At 54.7% G+C, this 7,500-nt stretch overlaps 30 non-coding genes across 30 annotated transcripts in view; 17 read left to right on the top strand and 13 right to left on the bottom strand.

Moving 5' to 3' along the window:
* Positions 1-30: 30 nt before the first annotated feature.
* Positions 31-104, top strand: trnai-aau (transfer RNA isoleucine (anticodon AAU)). Its single transcript has one exon. It is a non-coding gene; the product is annotated as a tRNA-Ile (tRNA).
* Positions 105-283: 179 nt separating this feature from the next.
* On the bottom strand, positions 284-357 carry trnan-guu (transfer RNA asparagine (anticodon GUU)). The gene has a single exon. It is a non-coding gene; the product is annotated as a tRNA-Asn (tRNA).
* Positions 358-491: 134 nt separating this feature from the next.
* trnal-cag (transfer RNA leucine (anticodon CAG)) lies at positions 492-573 on the top strand. Its single transcript has one exon. It is a non-coding gene; the product is annotated as a tRNA-Leu (tRNA).
* Positions 574-722: 149 nt separating this feature from the next.
* On the top strand, positions 723-804 carry trnas-aga (transfer RNA serine (anticodon AGA)). Its single transcript has one exon. It is a non-coding gene; the product is annotated as a tRNA-Ser (tRNA).
* Positions 805-1,074: 270 nt separating this feature from the next.
* On the bottom strand, positions 1,075-1,147 carry trnam-cau (transfer RNA methionine (anticodon CAU)). Its single transcript has one exon. It is a non-coding gene; the product is annotated as a tRNA-Met (tRNA).
* Positions 1,148-1,253: 106 nt separating this feature from the next.
* Positions 1,254-1,326, top strand: trnaf-gaa (transfer RNA phenylalanine (anticodon GAA)). The gene has a single exon. It is a non-coding gene; the product is annotated as a tRNA-Phe (tRNA).
* A 206-nt stretch (positions 1,327-1,532) lies between these two features.
* trnar-ucu (transfer RNA arginine (anticodon UCU)) lies at positions 1,533-1,624 on the bottom strand. Its single transcript is given in 2 exon segments — positions 1,533-1,568; positions 1,588-1,624. It is a non-coding gene; the product is annotated as a tRNA-Arg (tRNA).
* A 336-nt stretch (positions 1,625-1,960) lies between these two features.
* trnak-cuu (transfer RNA lysine (anticodon CUU)) lies at positions 1,961-2,033 on the top strand. The gene has a single exon. It is a non-coding gene; the product is annotated as a tRNA-Lys (tRNA).
* Positions 2,034-2,171: 138 nt separating this feature from the next.
* Positions 2,172-2,244, bottom strand: trnaa-agc (transfer RNA alanine (anticodon AGC)). Its single transcript has one exon. It is a non-coding gene; the product is annotated as a tRNA-Ala (tRNA).
* Positions 2,245-2,364: 120 nt separating this feature from the next.
* trnai-aau (transfer RNA isoleucine (anticodon AAU)) lies at positions 2,365-2,438 on the top strand. The gene has a single exon. It is a non-coding gene; the product is annotated as a tRNA-Ile (tRNA).
* A 179-nt stretch (positions 2,439-2,617) lies between these two features.
* trnan-guu (transfer RNA asparagine (anticodon GUU)) lies at positions 2,618-2,691 on the bottom strand. The gene has a single exon. It is a non-coding gene; the product is annotated as a tRNA-Asn (tRNA).
* A 134-nt stretch (positions 2,692-2,825) lies between these two features.
* On the top strand, positions 2,826-2,907 carry trnal-cag (transfer RNA leucine (anticodon CAG)). The gene has a single exon. It is a non-coding gene; the product is annotated as a tRNA-Leu (tRNA).
* A 149-nt stretch (positions 2,908-3,056) lies between these two features.
* On the top strand, positions 3,057-3,138 carry trnas-aga (transfer RNA serine (anticodon AGA)). Its single transcript has one exon. It is a non-coding gene; the product is annotated as a tRNA-Ser (tRNA).
* A 270-nt stretch (positions 3,139-3,408) lies between these two features.
* On the bottom strand, positions 3,409-3,481 carry trnam-cau (transfer RNA methionine (anticodon CAU)). Its single transcript has one exon. It is a non-coding gene; the product is annotated as a tRNA-Met (tRNA).
* A 106-nt stretch (positions 3,482-3,587) lies between these two features.
* trnaf-gaa (transfer RNA phenylalanine (anticodon GAA)) lies at positions 3,588-3,660 on the top strand. Its single transcript has one exon. It is a non-coding gene; the product is annotated as a tRNA-Phe (tRNA).
* Positions 3,661-3,866: 206 nt separating this feature from the next.
* On the bottom strand, positions 3,867-3,958 carry trnar-ucu (transfer RNA arginine (anticodon UCU)). Its single transcript is given in 2 exon segments — positions 3,867-3,902; positions 3,922-3,958. It is a non-coding gene; the product is annotated as a tRNA-Arg (tRNA).
* Positions 3,959-4,294: 336 nt separating this feature from the next.
* trnak-cuu (transfer RNA lysine (anticodon CUU)) lies at positions 4,295-4,367 on the top strand. Its single transcript has one exon. It is a non-coding gene; the product is annotated as a tRNA-Lys (tRNA).
* Positions 4,368-4,505: 138 nt separating this feature from the next.
* trnaa-agc (transfer RNA alanine (anticodon AGC)) lies at positions 4,506-4,578 on the bottom strand. The gene has a single exon. It is a non-coding gene; the product is annotated as a tRNA-Ala (tRNA).
* A 120-nt stretch (positions 4,579-4,698) lies between these two features.
* trnai-aau (transfer RNA isoleucine (anticodon AAU)) lies at positions 4,699-4,772 on the top strand. The gene has a single exon. It is a non-coding gene; the product is annotated as a tRNA-Ile (tRNA).
* Positions 4,773-4,951: 179 nt separating this feature from the next.
* On the bottom strand, positions 4,952-5,025 carry trnan-guu (transfer RNA asparagine (anticodon GUU)). Its single transcript has one exon. It is a non-coding gene; the product is annotated as a tRNA-Asn (tRNA).
* A 134-nt stretch (positions 5,026-5,159) lies between these two features.
* trnal-cag (transfer RNA leucine (anticodon CAG)) lies at positions 5,160-5,241 on the top strand. Its single transcript has one exon. It is a non-coding gene; the product is annotated as a tRNA-Leu (tRNA).
* Positions 5,242-5,390: 149 nt separating this feature from the next.
* Positions 5,391-5,472, top strand: trnas-aga (transfer RNA serine (anticodon AGA)). Its single transcript has one exon. It is a non-coding gene; the product is annotated as a tRNA-Ser (tRNA).
* A 270-nt stretch (positions 5,473-5,742) lies between these two features.
* On the bottom strand, positions 5,743-5,815 carry trnam-cau (transfer RNA methionine (anticodon CAU)). The gene has a single exon. It is a non-coding gene; the product is annotated as a tRNA-Met (tRNA).
* Positions 5,816-5,917: 102 nt separating this feature from the next.
* On the top strand, positions 5,918-5,995 carry trnaf-gaa (transfer RNA phenylalanine (anticodon GAA)). Its single transcript has one exon. It is a non-coding gene; the product is annotated as a tRNA-Phe (tRNA).
* Positions 5,996-6,201: 206 nt separating this feature from the next.
* On the bottom strand, positions 6,202-6,293 carry trnar-ucu (transfer RNA arginine (anticodon UCU)). The gene is given in 2 exon segments: positions 6,202-6,237; positions 6,257-6,293. It is a non-coding gene; the product is annotated as a tRNA-Arg (tRNA).
* Positions 6,294-6,629: 336 nt separating this feature from the next.
* On the top strand, positions 6,630-6,702 carry trnak-cuu (transfer RNA lysine (anticodon CUU)). Its single transcript has one exon. It is a non-coding gene; the product is annotated as a tRNA-Lys (tRNA).
* A 138-nt stretch (positions 6,703-6,840) lies between these two features.
* Positions 6,841-6,913, bottom strand: trnaa-agc (transfer RNA alanine (anticodon AGC)). The gene has a single exon. It is a non-coding gene; the product is annotated as a tRNA-Ala (tRNA).
* A 120-nt stretch (positions 6,914-7,033) lies between these two features.
* On the top strand, positions 7,034-7,107 carry trnai-aau (transfer RNA isoleucine (anticodon AAU)). Its single transcript has one exon. It is a non-coding gene; the product is annotated as a tRNA-Ile (tRNA).
* A 179-nt stretch (positions 7,108-7,286) lies between these two features.
* Positions 7,287-7,360, bottom strand: trnan-guu (transfer RNA asparagine (anticodon GUU)). The gene has a single exon. It is a non-coding gene; the product is annotated as a tRNA-Asn (tRNA).
* A 134-nt stretch (positions 7,361-7,494) lies between these two features.
* Positions 7,495-7,500, top strand: part of trnal-cag (transfer RNA leucine (anticodon CAG)) — an 82-nt gene continuing 76 nt past the window's right edge. Inside the window, exon 1 of the tRNA in view lies at positions 7,495-7,500. This exon is cut by the window's right edge and continues 76 nt beyond it. This is a non-coding gene — a tRNA (tRNA-Leu).

Here is a 7,500-nt window from a genome sequence, read left to right on the forward strand (position 1 = left end):
CTCCACTAATTCCGAAAGAGGGCAGGCTGTGGCCGGTTAGCTCAGTTGGTTAGAGCGTGGTGCTAATAACGCCAAGGTCGCGGGTTCGATCCCCGTACGGGCCAATTTGTTTGATGCTCAAAGAAGCTCCCTCAGGGCCTCCTTGTGTCTCTTCCGCGGCCACGGCTGCCTCACTGCGCAAGAAAAGCGGGTTTCGCTTTTCCTCGCAGCGTTTTGGCAAAGACACGTGATGAGCTGCTGGTGGAAGGTGCCAGGAGTGTGACTATATTGCTCAAAAAGAGGACGTCCCTGGGTGGGCTCGAACCACCAACCTTTCGGTTAACAGCCGAACGCGCTAACCGATTGCGCCACAGAGACTGCCGTGGCCTCTTCCTTTAGGGGCAACATCAACTCGGACGTGTCTTCAGTCTTTCTCTCAAGACTCATTCATTCTTCAACAATGCATAGTCAATCATATTCCCGTTCTTGTGTCAGAGAGACTGCCGCAAGGAGTCAGGATGGCCGAGCGGTCTAAGGCGCTGCGTTCAGGTAGCAGTCTCTCTGGAGGCGTGGGTTCGAATCCCACTTCTGACAAGTCCTTTTGTTTTTGAAGGATAAAAGGGCGAGACACTCAAGAGCCACTGTGCTCCGGCACGGTCGCCAGAGGTCTTTCCCATCTGCTACGGCCGACCTATCCCTTGAACAAAAGCGTACAGAGAGAGCACGGTGCAGACGACTGTCAGGTAGTCGTGGCCGAGCGGTTAAGGCGATGGACTAGAAATCCATTGGGGTCTCCCCGCGCAGGTTCGAATCCTGCCGACTACGCACTCTATTGCACCTGGAGACAGAAGAACTGCATGTGACCGCTGCAACGTGAATGGCCTTGGTGCTTCTCTGCAGGCGATCTCGGGAAAACGGAAGCTCGTGCAGGGATCCTTGGCTTGGAATCCCACTGGGCACAGGTCACTCTTTAGCAGTGGTGCTAGCTGGCTCTTTTCTTGGCAAAACATCCTGAAGAGTACTCTTGCGTCCACGTGGCAGGTGCACACGTCAGCGAGGGGGCAGTGTTTAATTTTGCATGCTCTAAAAGCGACGTGCCCCGTGTGAGGATCGAACTCACGACCTTCAGATTATGAGACTGACGCGCTACCTACTGCGCTAACGAGGCTTCGGCTACAGAGGTTAATACGGAGAGCTCATCTCCGTGTCTGACGCAGAGCCAGAGGGCTCGCTTGTGTGAGGTCGACTCTCTCGAACAAGAGGGAAGCCCGGCAGCCGAAATAGCTCAGTTGGGAGAGCGTTAGACTGAAGATCTAAAGGTCCCTGGTTCGATCCCGGGTTTCGGCAGCTCTATTTTCAGTCCGGCTGTAGCTTCACCTGACGGCTTTTCCACAAGCTGCTCTGGTAGATTTACTGGAGTCTGTCTTGGGGCGTCTTGGCTTTACCACATTTTGCGCGCCTCACAAGAGCCAAGAAAACACCTTTTTGGCCAGCACCGGGGCAGAAAGGCGCATCTTGGCACGACGCTGCCCATCGGCGTCCTGCAAAACACACGATTCTGGTGGGACTCGAACCCACAGCCTTTGAATGGCCTCTTCCTTTGCCGACTAGAAGTCCAATGCGCTATCCATTGCGCCACAGAACCATGCGGAGCTGCAGTTTAGCATCCCAAAATCAACTCAGACCTGTGCTTCCCATGTTTCTCTCAGACTTCCACTCATTCTTCATTGATGAATAACTTTGGACTGGTAGAAGATAGAAAGCTCATCCTAGCACCAACGGACTCCTCTGACTGAGAGCATGCCGCTGGGCCGCAGAGAGCGAGCACATTTTGCAGAGGGGCCGTGATATTCCAGGTCTTGTCTGCGCCTTCACAAAACGCTCTCCACAAGGAGTCAGGATGGCCAAGCAGCGATTAGCTTGGGCAAGCATGAGCTTGTACGCGCCTGTGGCCTCGCCGTCAGCCGTCTGCGTGCGAGAAGCCCGGCTAGCTCAGTCGGTAGAGCATGAGACTCTTAATCTCAGGGTCGTGGGTTCGAGCCCCACGTTGGGCGTCTGCTTTTTTGCCCTCGCCATGACCAGTAGAGCTTCCCAGCACAGAAAAGAGACCGACAAAAAGCACTGTGCAAGGCTTCTGCCCTTGGAATGCCCAGAGCATGCTTAAAAGGAAGGCCTTGGCCTGCCCACGGCACTGGAGAATGCGGGCATCGATCCCGCTACCTCTCGCATGCTAAGCGAGCGCTCTACCATTTGAGCTAATTCCCCCTGTCAATGAAGTCTTAACCAGTGACTTTTAGCGGCGAGGAAGTGGAGACTCCTGCTCACCAGCCTTGCCTGCTACGACCCACTGTAGTTCTCCACTAATTCCGAAAGGGGGCAGGCTGTGGCCGGTTAGCTCAGTTGGTTAGAGCGTGGTGCTAATAACGCCAAGGTCGCGGGTTCGATCCCCGTACGGGCCAATTTGTTTGATGCTCAAAGAAGCTCCCTCAGGGCCTCCTTGTGTCTCTTCCGCGGCCACGGCTGCCTCACTGCGCAAGAAAAGCGGGTTTCGCTTTTCCTCGCAGCGTTTTGGCAAAGACACGTGATGAGCTGCTGGTGGAAGGTGCCAGGAGTGTGACTGTATTGCTCAAAAGGAGGACGTCCCTGGGTGGGCTCGAACCAACAACCTTTCGGTTAACAGCTGAACGCGCTAACCGATTGCGCCACAGAGACTGCCGTGGCCTCTTCCTTTAGGGGCAACATCAACTCGGACGTGTCTTCAGTCTTTCTCTCAAGACTCATTCATTCTTCAACAATGCATAGTCAATCATATTCCCGTTCTTGTGTCAGAGAGACTGCCGCAAGGAGTCAGGATGGCCGAGCGGTCTAAGGCGCTGCGTTCAGGTCGCAGTCTCTCTGGAGGCGTGGGTTCGAATCCCACTTCTGACAAGTCCTTTTGTTTTTGAAGGATAAAAGGGCGAGACACTCAAGAGCCACTGTGCTCCGGCACGGTCGCCAGAGGTCTTTCCCATCTGCTACGGCCGACCTATCCCTTGAACAAAAGCGTACAGAGAGAGCACGGTGCAGACGACTGTCAGGTAGTCGTGGCCGAGCGGTTAAGGCGATGGACTAGAAATCCATTGGGGTCTCCCCGCGCAGGTTCGAATCCTGCCGACTACGCACTCTATTGCACCTGGAGACAGAAGAACTGCATGTGACCGCTGCAACGTGAATGGCCTTGGTGCTTCTCTGCAGGCGATCTCGGGAAAACGGAAGCTCGGGCAGGGATCCTTGGCTTGGAATCCCACTGGGCACAGGTCACTCTTTAGCAGTGGTGCTAGCTGGCTCTTTTCTTGGCAAAACATCCTGAAGAGTACTCTTGCGTCCACGTGGCAGGTGCACACGTCAGCGAGGGGGCAGTGTTTAATTTTGCATGCTCTAAAAGCGAAGTGCCCCGTGTGAGGATCGAACTCACGACCTTCAGATTATGAGACTGACGCGCTACCTACTGCGCTAACGAGGCTTCGGCTACAGAGGTTAATACGGAGAGCTCATCTCCGTGTCTGACGCAGAGCCAGAGGGCTCGCTTGTGTGAGGTCGACTCTCTCGAACAAGAGGGAAGCTCGGCAGCCGAAATAGCTCAGTTGGAAGGGCGTTAGACTGAAGATCTAAAGGTCCCTGGTTCGATCCCGGGTTTCGGCAGCTCTATTTTCAGTCCGGCTGTAGCTTCACCTGACGGCTTTTCCACAAGCTGCTCTGGTAGATTTACTGGAGTCTGTCTTGGGGCGTCTTGGCTTTACCACATTTTGCGCGCCTCACAAGAGCCAAGAAAACACCTTTTTGGCCAGCACCGGGGCAGAAAGGCGCATCTTGGCACGACGCTGCCCATCGGCGTCCTGCAAAACACACGATTCTGGTGGGACTCGAACCCACAACCTTTGAATGGCCTCTTCCTTTGCCGACTAGAAGTCCAATGCGCTATCCATTGCGCCACAGAACCATGCGGAGCTGCAGTTTAGCATCCCAAAATCAACTCAGACCTGTGCTTCCCATGTTTCTCTCAGACTTCCACTCATTCTTCATTGATGAATAACTTTGGACTGGTAGAAGATAGAAAGCTCATCCTAGCACCAACGGACTCCTCTGACTGAGAGCATGCCGCTGGGCCGCAGAGAGCGAGCACATTTTGCAGAGGGGCCGTGATATTCCAGGTCTTGTCTGCGCCTTCACAAAACGCTCTCCACAAGGAGTCAGGATGGCCAAGCAGCGATTAGCTTGGGCAAGCATGAGCTTGTACGCGCCTGTGGCCTCGCCGTCAGCCGTCTGCGTGCGAGAAGCCCGGCTAGCTCAGTCGGTAGAGCATGAGACTCTTAATCTCAGGGTCGTGGGTTCGAGCCCCACGTTGGGCGTCTGCTTTTTTGCCCTCGCCATGACCAGTAGAGCTTCCCAGCACAGAAAAGAGACCGACAAAAAGCACTGTGCAAGGCTTCTGCCCTTGAAATGCCCAGAGCATGCTTAAAAGGAAGGCCTTGGCCTGCCCACGGCACTGGAGAATGCGGGCATCGATCCCGCTACCTCTCGCATGCTAAGCGAGCGCTCTACCATTTGAGCTAATTCCCCCTGTCAATGAAGTCTTAACCAGTGACTTTTAGCGGCGAGGAAGTGGAGACTCCTGCTCACCAGCCTTGCCTGCTACGACCCACTGTAGTTCTCCACTAATTCCGAAAGGGGGCAGGCTGTGGCCGGTTAGCTCAGTTGGTTAGAGCGTGGTGCTAATAACGCCAAGGTCGCGGGTTCGATCCCCGTACGGGCCAATTTGTTTGATGCTCAAAGAAGCTCCCTCAGGGCCTCCTTGTGTCTCTTCCGCGGCCACGGCTGCCTCACTGCGCAAGAAAAGCGGGTTTCGCTTTTCCTCGCAGCGTTTTGGCAAAGACACGTGATGAGCTGCTGGTGGAAGGTGCCAGGAGTGTGACTGTATTGCTCAAAAGGAGGACGTCCCTGGGTGGGCTCGAACCACCAACCTTTCGGTTAACAGCCGAACGCGCTAACCGATTGCGCCACAGAGACTGCCGTGGCCTCTTCCTTTAGGGGCAACATCAACTCGGACGTGTCTTCAGTCTTTCTCTCAAGACTCATTCATTCTTCAACAATGCATAGTCAATCATATTCCCGTTCTTGTGTCAGAGAGACTGCCGCAAGGAGTCAGGATGGCCGAGCGGTCTAAGGCGCTGCGTTCAGGTCGCAGTCTCTCTGGAGGCGTGGGTTCGAATCCCACTTCTGACAAGTCCTTTTGTTTTTGAAGGATAAAAGGGCGAGACACTCAAGAGCCACTGTGCTCCGGCACGGTCGCCAGAGGTCTTTCCCATCTGCTACGGCCGACCTATCCCTTGAACAAAAGCGTACAGAGAGAGCACGGTGCAGACGACTGTCAGGTAGTCGTGGCCGAGCGGTTAAGGCGATGGACTAGAAATCCATTGGGGTCTCCCCGCGCAGGTTCGAATCCTGCCGACTACGCACTCTATTGCACCTGGAGACAGAAGAACTGCATGTGACCGCTGCAACGTGAATGGCCTTGGTGCTTCTCTGCAGGCGATCTCGGGAAAACGGAAGCTCGGGCAGGGATCCTTGGCTTGGAATCCCACTGGGCACAGGTCACTCTTTAGCAGTGGTGCTAGCTGGCTCTTTTCTTGGCAAAACATCCTGAAGAGTACTCTTGCGTCCACGTGGCAGGTGCACACGTCAGCGAGGGGGCAGTGTTTAATTTTGCATGCTCTAAAAGCGACGTGCCCCGTGTGAGGATCGAACTCACGACCTTCAGATTATGAGACTGACGCGCTACCTACTGCGCTAACGAGGCTTCGGCTACAGAGGTTAATACGGAGAGCTCATCTCCGTGTCTGACGCAGAGCCAGAGGGCTCGCTTGTGTGAGGTCGACTCTCTCGAACAAGAGGGAAGCCCGGCAGCTGAAATAGCTCAGTTGGGTAGAGCGTTAGACTGAAGATCTAAAGGTCCCTGGTTCGATCCCGGGTTTCGCCAGCTCTATTTTCAGTCCGGCTGTAGCTTCACCTGACGGCTTTTCCACAAGCTGCTCTGGTAGATTTACTGGAGTCTGTCTTGGGGCGTCTTGGCTTTACCACATTTTGCGCGCCTCACAAGAGCCAAGAAAACACCTTTTTGGCCAGCACCGGGGCAGAAAGGCGCATCTTGGCACGACGCTGCCCATCGGCGTCCTGCAAAACACACGATTCTGGTGGGACTCGAACCCACAACCTTTGAATGGCCTCTTCCTTTGCCGACTAGAAGTCCAATGCGCTATCCATTGCGCCACAGAACCATGCGGAGCTGCAGTTTAGCATCCCAAAATCAACTCAGACCTGTGCTTCCCATGTTTCTCTCAGACTTCCACTCATTCTTCATTGATGAATAACTTTGGACTGGTAGAAGATAGAAAGCTCATCCTAGCACCAACGGACTCCTCTGACTGAGAGCATGCCGCTGGGCCGCAGAGAGCGAGCACATTTTGCAGAGGGGCCGTGATATTCCAGGTCTTGTCTGCGCCTTCACAAAACGCTCTCCACAAGGAGTCAGGATGGCCAAGCAGCGATTAGCTTGGGCAAGCATGAGCTTGTACGCGCCTGTGGCCTCGCCGTCAGCCGTCTGCGTGCGAGAAGCCCGGCTAGCTCAGTCGGTAGAGCATGAGACTCTTAATCTCAGGGTCGTGGGTTCGAGCCCCACGTTGGGCGTCTGCTTATTTGCCCTCGCCATGACCAGTAGAGCTTCCCAGCACAGAAAAGAGACCGACAAAAAGCACTGTGCAAGGCTTCTGCCCTTGAAATGCCCAGAGCATGCTTAAAAGGAAGGCCTTGGCCTGCCCACGGCACTGGAGAATGCGGGCATCGATCCCGCTACCTCTCGCATGCTAAGCGAGCGCTCTACCATTTGAGCTAATTCCCCCTGTCAATGAAGTCTTAACCAGTGACTTTTAGCGGCGAGGAAGTGGAGACTCCTGCTCACCAGCCTTGCCTGCTACGACCCACTGTAGTTCTCCACTAATTCCGAAAGGGGGCAGGCTGTGGCCGGTTAGCTCAGTTGGTTAGAGCGTGGTGCTAATAACGCCAAGGTCGCGGGTTCGATCCCCGTACGGGCCAATTTGTTTGATGCTCAAAGAAGCTCCCTCAGGGCCTCCTTGTGTCTCTTCCGCGGCCACGGCTGCCTCACTGCGCAAGAAAAGCGGGTTTCGCTTTTCCTCGCAGCGTTTTGGCAAAGACACGTGATGAGCTGCTGGTGGAAGGTGCCAGGAGTGTGACTGTATTGCTCAAAAGGAGGACGTCCCTGGGTGGGCTCGAACCACCAACCTTTCGGTTAACAGCCGAACGCGCTAACCGATTGCGCCACAGAGACTGCCGTGGCCTCTTCCTTTAGGGGCAACATCAACTCGGACGTGTCTTCAGTCTTTCTCTCAAGACTCATTCATTCTTCAACAATGCATAGTCAATCATATTCCCGTTCTTGTGTCAGAGAGACTGCCGCAAGGAGTCAGG

The sequence above is a fragment of the Alosa pseudoharengus genome, unplaced genomic scaffold (genome assembly GCF_046254945.1).
Source record: "Alosa pseudoharengus isolate Yale_2024_CS ecotype anadromous, Long Island Sound unplaced genomic scaffold, YU_APseudo_1.1 YU_APseudo_1.1_scf_17, whole genome shotgun sequence".
Classification (NCBI taxonomy): Eukaryota; Metazoa; Chordata; class Actinopteri; order Clupeiformes; family Clupeidae; genus Alosa; species Alosa pseudoharengus.